This window comes from Nicotiana tabacum, chromosome 2 (assembly GCF_000715075.1).
Source record: "Nicotiana tabacum cultivar K326 chromosome 2, ASM71507v2, whole genome shotgun sequence".
Lineage (NCBI taxonomy): Eukaryota > Viridiplantae > Streptophyta > Magnoliopsida > Solanales > Solanaceae > Nicotiana > Nicotiana tabacum.
Window position 1 is genome coordinate 28,666,392 of NC_134081.1, and position 14,707 is coordinate 28,681,098.

The following is a 14,707-nucleotide window of genomic DNA, read 5'->3' on the forward strand; positions in this document are numbered from 1 at the left end:
CTTTTGTGAAAGCACATGTCGGCACCATAAAAGTCGCAATAAGGAAATCGGACCTCTTCAAGGTAAGGCAAAAGGATAACGAGATGCTGAGAGAGTTCGTATCTCGTTTTCAAATAGAACGAATGGACTTACCATCGGTCACAGACGATTGGGCTGTTCAGGCTTTCACTCAAGGTTTGAACGAACGAAGTTCAACGGCTTCACGGCGATTAAAGCATAACCTGATCGAATACCCAGCCATCACGTGGGCCGACGTGCAAAATCGGTACCAATCAAAAATTAGGGTCGAAGATGATCAATTGGGATCTGAACCTGCTGTTCGAAGGGATACTAATCGAGAACGAGGTCCGATCGGGGATCGATACCAACCGTACAACGGAAGCCCTAGAGTCAGTGAATCGAGACATGACCTCAGGCAAAATAACAAAAGAAATGATCGAGGTGAAGGGTCCCGGGGGCTGATGAACAGAAGTAGGTTTGATATGCCTGTCGGATCTAAGGAAGCACCTCGATTATCGGAGTATAACTTCAGCATTGATGCATCCACCATCGTATCGGCTATCGGACGCTTCAAAGACACTAAATGGCCTCGGCCCATGCAAATCGATCCTGACCAGAGGAATTCCAATCAAATGTGCGAATATCATGGCACCCATGGCCATAGAACGGAAGATTGCAGGCAACTAAGAGAGGAAGTAGCCCGGTTATTCAACAAATGGCACCTTCGAGAATTTTTGAGCGATAGGGCGAAGAACCATTTTAAAAACAGGGATTTTGGCAAGCACAAAGAATAAGAAGAACCACAACACGTCATTCACATGATCATCGGCGGTGCCGATACCCCTCAGGGACCGGTGCTTAAACACACTAAGACGTCGATTGTGAGAGAAAAATAATCTTGAACTCGAGATTACACACACATAGGAACGTTGTCCTTCAGTGATGAAGATGCATAAGGAGTCATACAACCTCATAATAACGCACTGGTAATATCTGTACTCATGAATAAAACTAAAATTAAGTGTGTGTTGATTGATCCAGGTAGCTCGGCCAATATTATCAGATTGAAGGTCGTAGAACAGCTCGGCCTGCAGGACCAGATCGTACTCACAACCCTAGTTCTAAACGGATTCAATATGGCATGTGAAACCACCAAAGGCGAGATAATTCTACCAATAACGTGGCCGAAACCATCCATGAAACAAAGCTTCACGTAATCGAATGCGACATGAGATACAACGCGCTTTTCGGAAGGCCATGGATCCACAACATGAGAGTTGTACCTTCAACCCTACACCATGTCCTCAAATTCCCAATAGCGAGAGGAGTCAAAACAGTGTGCGGAGAACAACCAGTCGCAAGAGAAATGTTCGTCGCCGAGGAAGCGAAACCAATATCCTTGCCTTTGCCAGTAAAGGGATCGAGCTTAGAAGGGGAGCGAGATACCAAATAGCAATCACAGACATCGTCTTTGACCCAACCAGATAACCAGAAGATCAAAGAAGATGATGATCAGAGGATCCCTTGATCCTTCATGATTACCGATGACTCCAACGCCACCAAATCAACGATGAGGAACTGGAGCAAGTCACACTAATCGAACATTGGCCCGAACGAAAGGTATACCTGGGAACGGATTGAGCCCCGAACTCAGGAAGAAACTTATTCAATTTCTTATCGATAACATTGATTGCTTTGCCTGGTCCCATTTGGATATAACAGGGATCCCACCGGACATAACGACGCATCGGCTAAGCTTGGACCCTGGGTTCAGACCGGTAAAGCAAAAGAGAAGACCCAAATCCGAGGTAAAGCACACATTTATAAAGGACGAGGTAACCAAACTTCTCAAGATAGGGTCCATTCGGGAGGTGAAATATCCTGAATGGTTAGCCAATGTAGTTATAGTGCCTAAAAAAGGGAACAAACTTAGAATGTATGTGGACTATAAGGATTTGAACAAAGCATGCCCCAAAGATTATTTTCAGCTGCCCAACATCGATCACATGATCGATGCCATGGCCGGCCACAAGATCCTCATTTTTCATGATGCCTACTCCGGGTATAATCAAATCCAGATGAGCCCGGAAGACCAGGAAAAAACTTCATTTGTCACTAAATATGGAACATATTGTTATAATATGATGCCCTTCGGGCTAAAAAATACAGGGACTACTTACCAACGCCTAGTAAATAAAATGTTCGAAGAACAAATAGGTAAATTAGTGAAATTTTATATTGATGACATGCTAGTTAAGTCCCTGCGCGCAGAGGACCATTTGACCCATTTGCAGGAAACGTTCGAGATTTTGAGGAAATACAACATGAAACTCAACCCCGAAAAATATGCTTTCGGAGTCAGGTCGGGCAAGTTCTTCGGCTTCTTGGTGTCAAATCGGGGAATCGAGATTAACCCCGATAAAATTAAGGCCATCGAAGATATCACCATCGTGGACAACATGAAAGCTGTACAAAGGCTAACTGGATGGATTGCAGGCTTAGGCCGATTCATTTCGAGATCATCAGATCGAAGTCACAATTTTTTCTCTCTACTTCGCAGTAAGCGCTGTCCTAGTTCGGGAAGATCAAGGTACGCAATTTCCCATTTATTATATAAGTCGGACCTTAGGAGAAGTTGAAACTAGATATCCGCACCTAGAAAAACTAGCACTTGCACTGATAAGCGCCTCTAGAAAGTTAAGACCGTACTTTTAATGTCACCCCATATATGTATTAATCACTTACCCGCATCGTAATATTTTGCATAAGCCCGAACTATCAGGCCGATTAGCTAAATGGGTCGTCGAACTCAGTGGATACGATATCGAATATCAACCCCATACGACTATCAAGTCTTAAATTTTAGCAGATTTCGTGGCCGATTTCACGCCAACCCTCGTACCCGAAGTCGAAAAAGAACTCCTGTTGAAATCGGGTACGTCATCGGGGGTATGGACCCTTTTTACGGACGGGGCTTCGAACGTGAAGGGGTCTGGGCTAGGCATAGTTTTAAATCCACCCACGGGTAACACTATTAGGTAATCTATTAAAACTACCAGATTGACTAACAACGAGGCCGAGTATGAGGCCATGATTGCAGGTCTCGAGCTAGCTAAAAACTTGGGAGCATAAGTCATTGAAGCCAAATATGACTCTTTGCTGGTGGTAAGTCAAGTAAATAAAACGTTTGAAGTTCGAGAAGATAGAATGCAACGGTATTTGGACAAACTACATGTCACTTTGCACCATTTCAAATAATGGACTTTACAGTATGTTCCACGAGAACACAACAGTGAGGCTGATGCACTTGCAAATTTGGGATCGTCGGTCGAGGAAGGTGACTTGAGTTCGGGGGCTGTCGTTCAACTCTCGAGATCCGTGATCGAAGGTCACGCCGAGATAAATTCTACGAACTTAACCTGGGATTGGAGAAATAAGTATATTGAATACTTAAAGAGCGGAAAGCTCCCATCGGACCCTAAAGATTCAAGGGCCCTACGGACTAAAGCTGCTCGATTCACGTTGGCTTCAGATGGAACGCTATACCGAAGGACATTCGATGGACCATTGGCAGTATGCTTAGGTCCGGGAAATTTCGATTACATCCTATATGAGGTGCACGAGGGAACTTGTGGGAATCACTCCAGCGCCGATCCATTAGTCCGAAAAATAATCAGAGCAGGGTATTATTGGATCGATATGGGCAAAGATGCGAAGGAATTTGTTCGAAAATGTGACAAATGTCAAAGGTTTGCACCAATGATCCATCAACCCGGAGAGCAACTTCACTCAGTCCTATCCCCATGGCCATTCATGAAATGGGGAATGGATATCGTCGACCCTATGCCATCGACCCCAGGTAAAGCCAAATTTATTTTATTTATGACTGACTATTTTTCTAAATGGGTTGAAACGTAGGCATTCGAGAAAATAAGATAGAGAGAAGTTATAGACTTTATCTAGGATCATATCGTATGTCGATTCGGGATACCCGCCGAAATAGTATGTGACAATGGGAAAAACATTATTGGCAGCAAAGTGACAAAATTCTTCGAAGATCACAAAATAAGAAGGATATTATCAATACCGTACCACCCCAGTGGGAACGGACAGGCCGAATCAATGAACAAAACTATCATTCAAAACCTAAAGAAGAGGTTGAACGACCCTAAAGGAAAGTGGAGAGAAATCCTACCCGAAGTCCTTTGGGCATATCGAACAACGTCAAAATCTAGTATGGGGGTAACCCCGTTCTCCTTAGTATATGGGTCCGAAGCATCGATACAAGTCGAAGTCGGCGAACCCAGTACCATATTTCGATACACGACAGAAGAATCAAATAACGAGGCTATGAACACTAGCCTCGAATTATCGGACGAAAAACGAGAAGCTGCTCTCGTCCAATTGGCCGCCCAAAAGCAACGAATCGAAAGATACTATAATCGAAGAACCAAGCTCTGCCATTTTAAGCCCGGGGACTTAGTGCTAAGGAAAATCACCCTCAATACCCGAAATTCGAAGGAAAGAAAACTAGGACCGAACTGGGAAGGATCATATCAGGTTCTCGAGAACGTCGAAAAGGAATCATATAAGCTCGGCATTATAAACGGCAAACAACTATCAAGCAATTGGAATGTGTCACATTTAAAAACGATACTACTGCTAAGGTACGACCCTTTCATATTCATTTATATTTCAAAACGGACCCCTGCAGAATTCCGATCAGGAGCTAAGATGGATCCTTCGATACGAAGCCATAGATATGAAAGCACGTGTTGCACTTTTTTTTCCTTAGACCGATTTTATCCCAAATGGGTTTTCGGCAAGATTTTTAACGAGGCAATCAATGATCGTGTTGTACTTACAATAATATCCGAGACCTCTTTACAATCAATCTCGAATACTGGGGGGGGGGGGGAGGGGGGATTAGCCCTCAAATATATCAAGTTCTGATGCAAGAAAGTTAGTTCGCAACAATGGGGTTCCAATAGGAAAAGTTGTAAGAGCCAAATGGTCAAAACGAATCATGCTCATGTAGTTGGCCCGAACCCAGGCGCGAAACATGATCACATGTATAGTGACTTGCAAAGAAAGTTCTCCTCTTTACCGACAGCTTATATCCAAGAAAAATTTCCTCTATTTGGAGATTTATTACGCAAACAGAATTAAGATAAATTCGACCATTACGCCTACGGGCTATATTACTTTGAGTTCGAATCATTCACTCGACTACTAAGCCTGCGAGCTACTTTTATTTCGAGTTCGAGCAAGTACTCACTCGACCATTACGCCTACGGGCTACATTACTTCGAGTTCGAATCATTCACTCGACTACTAAGCCTACGGGCTACTTTTATTTCGAGTTCGAGCAAGCACTCACTCGATCATTACGCTTACGGGCTACATTACATCGAGTTCGAATCATTCGCTCGACTACTAAGCCTACATGCTACTTTTATTTCGAGTTTGAGCAAGCACTCACTCGACCATTACGCCTACGGGCTACATTACATCGAGTTCGAATCATTCACTCGACTACTAAGCCTACGGGCTACTTTTATTTCGAGTTCGAACAAGCACTCAGTCGACCATTACGCCTACGGGCTACATTACATCGAGTTCGAATCATTCACTCGACTACTAAGCGTACGTGCTACTTTTATTTCGAGACTCACTCGACCATTACGCCTACGGGCTACATTACATCGAGTTCGAATCATTTGCTCGACTACTAAGCCTACATGCTACTTTTATTTCGAGTTCGAGCAAGCACTCACTCGGCCATTACGCCTACGGGCTACGTTACATCGAGTTCGAATCATTCACTCGACTACTAAGCCTACAAGCTACTGTTATTTTGAGTTCGAGCAAGCACTCACTCGACCATTACGCCTATGGGCTACATTACTTCGAGTTCGAATTATTCACTCGACTACTAAGCCTACGGGCTATTTTTATTTCTTTGAGTAAGCACTTACTCTACCATTGCGCCTATGAGCTACATTACATCTAGTTCGAATCATTCACTCGACTACTAAGCCTACATGCTACTTTTATTTCGAATTCGAGCAAGCACTCACTGGACCATTATGCTTACAGGCTACATTACTCCGAATTCGAATCATTCACTCAACTACTAAGCCCACAGGCTACTTTTATTTCGATTTCGAGCAAGCACTCACTCGACCATTACGCCTACGGGCTATATTTCCTCGAGCTCAAATAATTGACTCAACTAATAAGCCTAAGGGTACATCACTTCAAGTTTGAATAAGCACTCGCTCGATTATAGAGGCTACAAAGTCCAAATTCGATTAAGTTGTTTAAATCCTTGCGAAAACATTAATAAGGCATGAATAAAGTCTTCACAAAACAGAAGCAAGTCGGCAAAATTGTCTATATACAAATTTGTCTACATGATTGATTACAACGTAAAAATTAAGGACTAAGCTTTCTGGTCATCCTCAGGAGCGGTCTCTTCTCTATCGGGCTCCCCCCCCCATTCTCGGATCCGCTCTCACTCCCATCATCATCATTATTGTCATCATCATCGTCATCAGAAACCAGGGCTTCACCATCAGCTTCAATTTCTTTGGCCCTTTTTATCTCTTCAGCGAGATCGAAACCACGAGCATGGATCTCCTCGAGGGTTTTCCTCCGAGATTGGCACTTAGCAAGTTCGGCGACCCAATATGCTCGAGTATCGGCGGTCTCGGCTGCCTCTCTTGCTTGGACCTGGGCAGCTTCAGCATCGGCCTGATAAACGGCCACGAGTGCATCCGCATCGGCCTTTGCCTTTTCGGCATCAGATTCGGCCTTGGCAAGTACAGAGGCCAACCGAGCCTGGAGCTCATCTATTCTTCTTGCTTGAACCAGGCCTTTTTCCTTCATTCTCTGAAGTTGGGTTTCGGCCGATGATAGCTAGGCTCTAGCTGTTTCTTTCTCTACAGCAAAGCGGTCCATACCTTCTTTCCACTGCAAAGACTCCGCTTTTATCACGTCGACCTCCTTACGAAGCTTCCCGATAATCTCAATTTTTTGCTGCAACTGTGAGACCGAAAATTTAGCCATCGTTCTGGTATCAAGCCCATAGGCTTTTAAAAGTATCATTACCTGCTCAGACAAGTTGGTCTGATCTCGATAAGCCTTGGCTAACTCAGCTCGGAGGTCTTTTATTTCCTCTTCTCTCTGCCCTAAGAGAAGTGTTAGGGAGTTCCTCTCATCAGTAACCCGTTGAAGGTCGGCCTCGTATCGACGCAACTCATTTTGGGACCGAGAACATGTTTCTCGATGAACTGCTGCTGCCTACAAAGAAACAAGAAACGAAGTTAACGAAAAGTAAACATAAAGATAGTACCAACAAAATAATTTCAAGGCTTACCTGATTCAAAGCCTGCCGCACCTCGTGAAAAAAATCCGGTTCATCACCAGTACCGACAACGTCCTCGATACTAGTAAATAGATCATGAAAGGGATCCTCTCCATCGTGAGGCCTTTCTAGACCGAGGGCCCCCAGAGCTTGGGCTTCCCGAATCACCCCTTCAGAAAAAGCGGGAAAAGTAGGCGAATCTTCGATTGATATTGCCCCAAATGAATCACTTAGAGCATTCTCTTCGGTTCGAAGGGATTCAAGGGCCCTTTCAGACATATCCCCCATCCGTTGGCTCTGATGAGATGAGTCTTGGATCTCCGATAATTCAGGGATTCCACCCGAATCTTTCTCCGGTATATCCTCAATTTGAGGCGGAGCCTCATGAAGCATCATCGATCCAGCTGCCGATGGGGCATCGGTGGTTCTCTTCGTTCGGGCCTCTAGCGCGGACCCATCATTTTCTTCTTCTTCTTCTTCATCTTGATACCTTAGACACAGAACTGATTCCACGATCAAAGGAATGGCATTCTTGTTCGGCTTACGAGCCGTCCTCTTCTTTGATTTTGGATCTTCGGGAACGATGGCTTTTTTCCTTTTATTTCCCTTCACCGGCTTTGGGACAGAGGCTAAAGTTTCTTCCTTGTTGGACAAGGGCCTCAAAACCACATCTTTACCCAGACCTGCATATGGAGAATTTTATTAAAATATTCGGAAACTACCTCGTTCGAATTATCAAAGAATACGAGAAAGGGGCTTACCATGATTTTTGGCCTCTCACCGACCCTTTGACAAATCATGCCATGAGCGCTCGGCGTATGTGGAGGTCGAAACAAGAGCTCGTACCCAGTTCTTGAGATCGGGAACTGCTTCGGGCATCCAGGGAACCGCTATATCACAAAAAGAAGAGTGTCGATGAGAAAAGTAATGAAAGAACAAAATAGAAGCAACAACAGGATCACACTTACGTTTCATATTCCACTCCTCGGGAAAAGGTATCTTTTCGGTCGGAATCAGGTCCGAAGTCCTCACTCGAACGAACCTGCCCATCCAGCCCCGGTCTCTGTCCTCATCAATGCTCGAGAACAGAGCATTCGTAGCCCGACGCTGAAGTTTTATTAACCCTCCTCGAAAAAGTCGAGGACGGTATAATCAGATAAGATGGTCGAGGGTGAACGACACCCCCTCAATTTTGCTCACGAAGTATTGGATCAGGATAATGATCCGCCAAAAAGAAGGATGGACCTGGCCTAGTGTTATTTGGTATTGACGACATAAGTCAATAATAACGGAATCGAGGGGACCTAACGTGAAAGGGTAAGTACACATTTAGTGGGAGACTTGGGCAATATGCAAATAGTGATGGAGCCAGAAACATGGATTTTATTAAAAGAATTTTACTTCTATAAAAATAGGTTAGATCAAGGTCTTGTTTCAAGTCAAGGGAATTCAACTCTTGTATTTATCATGTATTTTTGACTTGTAATATATTTCTAGTATATAGTAATTAACATATTAATAAGCAAAGATTCCTTGGACGACCCAGGGTGTTTTAGTTATTTCATACATGGATAATTTTTAGAATCTGGACTCATTATTATATTATTACAAGACCCATTGAAAGTGTACCGCATGGGTCCTTTCGATCTCCACGTGCTCCACTTCTTACTTTACCATTCATTGCCTTTCTTTTATATTTTTCCATTGTCTAATGTCCAGCCACTTCATCTTCTTCACTGGAAAAAGGTACACTCTCCCAACTTTCTTCAAACCTTCTTATGTCTTCTTATAATTTTATTTCCTTGCTTAAAATTTTGGCTGGATTCTTCTTCTTCCTCCTCTTTCTTTTATGGTTTAATATTTCGGGAACAATGACCTGTCTTCAGCAAAGCTTAGGTGACTTCTTTTTCCTCCTCCTTCTTTTTTTCAGAAATTTTGTTGGAATAATGGGGTGTTCCCTTTAATTTATTTTCCAGCATTTCTCTATTTCGATTTTTGTAGAATTTTTCTTCGTCTTCCTATTTTTGGTGGCTTTATTCATGCTTTATGTGTTCCAATTTTCATCTTCTAATTTTGGGATTTGGCCTTCCCTGATTTTGACTGAGTTATCCTATGTCTTGCATGTGTTAGCTATTCTATTTATGATTCTTGTTAAAAATCTTTCTTCTTCTTCCTCCTCTTTCTTTTTTCCAGTAATTTTGTTGGAATAATGGGGTGTTCCCTTAATTTTTTTCCAGCATTTGTCTATTTCGATTTTTGCAGGATTGTTCTTTGTCTTCCTCTTTTTTGTGGCTTTATTCATGCTTTATGTATTCCAATTTTCATCTTCTAATTTTAAGATTTGGCCTTCCCTGATGTTGATCGAGTTATCCTATGTCTTGCATGTGTTAGCTATGTCTTGGGATGAATAGTGAAAGTTAATTTATAGTGGTTACTTACAAATTTGGTCTTCATATCTGCTGTGTTGAATAAAATTAAGGACCCCTCCATCTTTTGGGAAGTTTTTTGTTGATTGCTTACATGCATGTCAATAATTCTACAACTAGGCTTCTCTTTTTCCTCAAAATTGTATTTTCCGATATCTTATGAGATTGCGACTACACTGAATTGGTTTGTTTGCTTAAATTGTTACCTTAGAAGAATTCCAAAGAACCAGCATTCACTGAAAAAATATTTGTAGGCGCCTGATTATATAACTCCAAGAGCCCCACTTCATTATATACTAACTCTTTATCAATTTGAAGAGTCTTTCCATTTTGATTTTATAAAATATTTTAAGTCTTAAAGTGAAATTACAACTCCAAAAATTCCCTCACAGTAAGCCGGCTGGAGAAAGTAAAGTAAACTTTCTTTTAATTTATAATATATTCTTCAGATGGTGCACTTCAAATTTTGGAATCTTAATTGGAGGCGCAACGTCCCTCGCAGCTTCTTATTTATATCTGCCAATTGCAACTCGTGAAAAGTTTTGTAATTCTTTCTATCCTTCTATAGCTAATAGAAACAGAAAAGGGAATGGGTTTTCCATCCGAAAACAACACTGTCTGCTTTTACCTTCAACTGTATACACACATGATACTTACCTCAAGCAATACTAATATATCATATTTTCCCCGCAAATTATCGCATATGTTTCCTCGATTCAGCTAGAATATAATGGTTATTCAATTCTAATTTTCCAGGCTCTTGAGAGTGAACTTTGCTCTAGGGGAAAAGTGAAAACAGTATTGCAACACCAGGTAATTTTCGCAACTTCTGATCTATAACGTTATCTGTTTAGCTACAATGCAACTTGCGTCTACCTTACGTTTTGTGTTATGATATGTAGATATGTGTACCTATAGGAATAGATTAAATGTTACCCTTATAAACTTTTGACTTTAACAAAAGGCCTATATGAAATGCGTTCAAGTCAGATGTCTTCTAACAAAAGAAAGATGGATGAAGACCAAATTGATCACACGACAGGCCATCCATATCTTCGTGCCGAAAATAGTGAAAGAAACCTTAGGCGATGTATCGCATACAGAGAAATGCCACCTGATAAAAAGGCAGCACTTCTAGAGCGACGTCGGACTGAATATGTTGCGAGAAAGCGCCGTCTTTCTGAAATTTTTTCCGCCAATCCTTCCGATCAAAGTCATTCTTCTTTTGAATCTCAAAGGATGATTCCAGGACAAGCTGCTACCTTCATCCGAGACATACCTTCTTCTTCCCGAAATGGTTGGTTGAATTGAACCGTAATATTCCATTAACTTCCGGCATTTTAGGCTACCCTCAGATAGTTAACATATTTTGAGGTGCTGCCTGTATATTACAGGCTCGGCATCAGGATCATATAATGAAAATTTAAGTACTTATAATGTTGCAGGACGCACCTCAACACAGGTGGGGTGCTGGAATATCAACCAGCTACCCAGTTGTCCTTTCGTTCTAAAGAGGGTTCCGAATTGTAAATTCTGCGGAGCTAGAAGATTTCAATATGAAACTCCTAGCTTTTGTTGTAGTAATGGTTCAGTAAAATTAGTTTCACAACGCCTACCTTCTGAGTTAAAAAGCCTTTACTTTGACGTGAACGATGAATCCAATCATTTCCGTACTTATATTAGAACATACAACATGTTTGCATTTACTTCACTTGGAGTAAAGTACGATAAGGAATTAGCAAAAAGAACTCAAGGTGTCTATACATTTAGAGTTCAAGGACAAATGTACCATTTTATAAATAACCTCACCCCCAGAGATAACAAAGCCAAAAATCTGCAGCTTTATTTTTATGACAATGATGATGATGATATAGTTAACAAGATGGCCTTTCTCAGAAAAACTTGACAGGTCGGTTATTGCAAAATTGATGAACATTCTAAAAATTAATCCATACTCTATCTTTCTGAAATCTTTGACAGACATTCCAGATTTATCTAACTTCTACATCGCACTTAAGTGTGATTCTACCTTGGACCAGCGAACATATAATTTACCCAGTGTATCAGAAGTCGCAGCTATATGGGTTGACGAAGAATTGGAATGTTCTTTATCTACACCCCCCAATATTCGTATCTACACCCATAGTAACAGTAACCAACTAGTTCACTATTACTATGGCTGCTACGACCCATTACAATATCCTTTGTTTTTTCCCTACGGTGAAAATGGATGGCATTGCGGCATCCAAAAGGTTCAACAAAAAACTAGCTCTCCTAGGCCTCGTGCTTCCTGCAAACATGAGCAACTTCCAAGTGTAACTAATATGTGTTCAATTGATGGACTACTAAACATAGAACAAGAAATCTTGCAAAAAGAAAGGAAGAAAAAAAATACTGTATTACTGCTACAAACTTCAAATTAGAGACGACGAAGAAAATGGAACTTTACATTCTGGATTCTTTAATATTTTTATGTATTAAAAAGCTCTACATGATGTACCTCTTTGGATAAAACATGATGGGAATGTAAATCAATTGAATTCTAAATGTGTAGTAAAAATCTCTAGGAAAACCAAAATAATTAAAAACAGAATAAAGAAGAAGATAGAAAATAAAAAGTACTCTTAAAGCAAATTGAGCCGGGAATCTGAAAGGTTCTTCTTTGTTGCATATTGAGCTTTACTACACTTTTCATCCCAAAGTTAAATGAAACTCTTTAGAATGTTGAGCGTAATCAAGCAAAATATTTGAAATTTTGTTTGATGTGTGGAAGCTTTACATCATATGTCATGATGTCCTTCTTCATTAGTAAAGACCAGTATTTACTTTGTTCTCTTCCACTATGCATTCATGACCTCATTCAAACTGACACTATTGTATATACTCTTCACAAGTATTGCCATTCCTGACGATCATGCCTCGACTTAAGATGTAATAATACTATTTTTTAAGAAATTGAAATTGAAATCAGTCCCCCAAGTAAAGTTTTGCATCTGAATAAAAACTTGAATGTGAGGTCCAACTCTTCTGTTTTGTGTTTTCATCCGATGCTTTTGGAATCTGCTCTAAGGGAAAAAAGAAGAAGAAAATTCAATATTAGCAGAACACTTGAGAATTATCTTTGTTCACTTAGAAAACATATACTATTTTCTCAATACTTTGACTATTAGATATTCCCGTGTTGTAAATTTGGCAACACCTCCTGGTGTTGTATATAACGTATAATTGTTCTCTCTTTACAGAACACTTGAGAATTATCTTTGTTCACTTAGAAAACATATACTATTTTCTCAATACTTTGACTATTAGATATTCCCGTGTTGTAAATTTGGCAACACCTCCTGGTGTTGTATATAACGTATAATTGTTCTCTCTTTACCCTTTTAAAGGGGTTATAAGGTTTTCTAACTTACAATTGATAGCTTTCTTATTACATATAAAGATGGTGCATTACTCTAATTTTCATTGTTGAATAATCTTTTTCAGATATTTGGTTTAGTTTATAATTAAATTGATGATTATGTGCTGCCTCTGCAATGGCGACAATGAAATATTGGTCTTCTTTTGGGTACTGAATTTTGGATATAACTTTAGAATCAGATGACATTTCCCCGTTTGCTTATGTGCCACTTACGTATATTGTTGTTTCCATGTTAATGACCATGGTGAAGAATTACTTTATATGAGCAGTAACGTGCATTTTTGGACTCATGTATCCGCTGATCTTACAATAAGTTAAGTATATGTTGAACCAGATTATTTCTGTGCTTTTTCGAAATTTCTTGGCTAATGAGATAAGAATATCATTATGTTGAAATTTTTGCTACCGTGGGATTCTGTTTCCTGCATTGACTCAATTTTCTCAATTATCACTTTTACGCCTCACCAATATTTTCTGATGTTAATATTTTGTCTTTGCCATTGCTTTTATTGTAGATCATCATGGATTTAGCTTCGCATACTATGTTTTATTTCTAATGCGTGCTTTTCCTTGTCTTTCAGTGAATAACAAGATGAAGCATGTGTTGTCAGTTGCAGCTCCTAAACTCAAGATTTTATCCAATCTCACCAACATGAACATGAACAATCTGACTGTTTTGGTATTTCTAGCAAGCTTAAGAATGTACCTGCACAATTTTGTTCCGCAAATACATCTATATGTAGATAACTGGGATATCTATACGGAATCATGGTGGAGGCATCTACACAGTCAAGGTGGGATATCAACAGATGTGTTCTAGTAATCCCATGATAGATAACTGGCCCTGGAAACTTATTTGGAGAACCAAGCTGCCACCAAAGGTTATCTGTTACACCTGGAGAGCATTATATGAGGCATGCCTCACACAAGATAACCTGAACTTCCAGTTACCTAACAGATGCTACATGTGTCAAAAGAAAGCTGAAAGTACCTGCCACTTGCTCCTACACTCTGAGGTGGCCTCAGACATATGGTACATGTTTTTTTGCCTTTTTGGTCTCAAATGGGTCATCCCTTACACAGTCAAGGACTCTTATAAGAGCTGGAGTTTATGGAGAGTTGATGAAGCCATCATGAAAATCTGGTCTGGTCAATGGTCCCTGCTTGTATTTTCTGGTGCATTTGGACAGAGAAGCAAGAGATGTTTTGATGGAAACTCAACTTCTATAGGTTCTTTAAAGGCTGTGTGTATTGCAAATTTGTATACTTGGTCTAGACTCTACCCTATCAATAATATCGATCATCTTTTGGATTTCATTAGTTCCTTAGGTCTGGCTTAGCCAATTAAGTATAGAAGCCGGAATATTTTTTGTAAGCTCAAATGCCAAATCATGTACTTCTTGCATCTTCTGGATGCCATCTATTGAAATCACTTACTTCATCAAAAAAAAATACATCTATATGTATGATGTACTTTTTGTTAATATTAAA

General features: G+C 40.5%; 1 long non-coding RNA gene across 2 annotated transcripts; it reads left to right on the forward strand.

Annotated features, from left to right (window-relative positions):
* The first annotated feature begins 9,006 nt into the window (after positions 1 to 9,006).
* On the forward strand, positions 9,007 to 14,707 carry LOC107786225 (uncharacterized). 2 transcript variants are annotated; one of them, XR_001648091.2, is made up of 3 exons: positions 9,007 to 9,115; positions 10,552 to 10,608; positions 13,798 to 14,707. It is a non-coding gene; the product is annotated as an uncharacterized LOC107786225 (long non-coding RNA). The 2 variants fall into 2 exon arrangements; XR_001648090.2 differs by lacking the exon at positions 9,007 to 9,115 and adding an exon at positions 9,122 to 9,265 and having other exon boundaries at positions 13,798 to 13,972.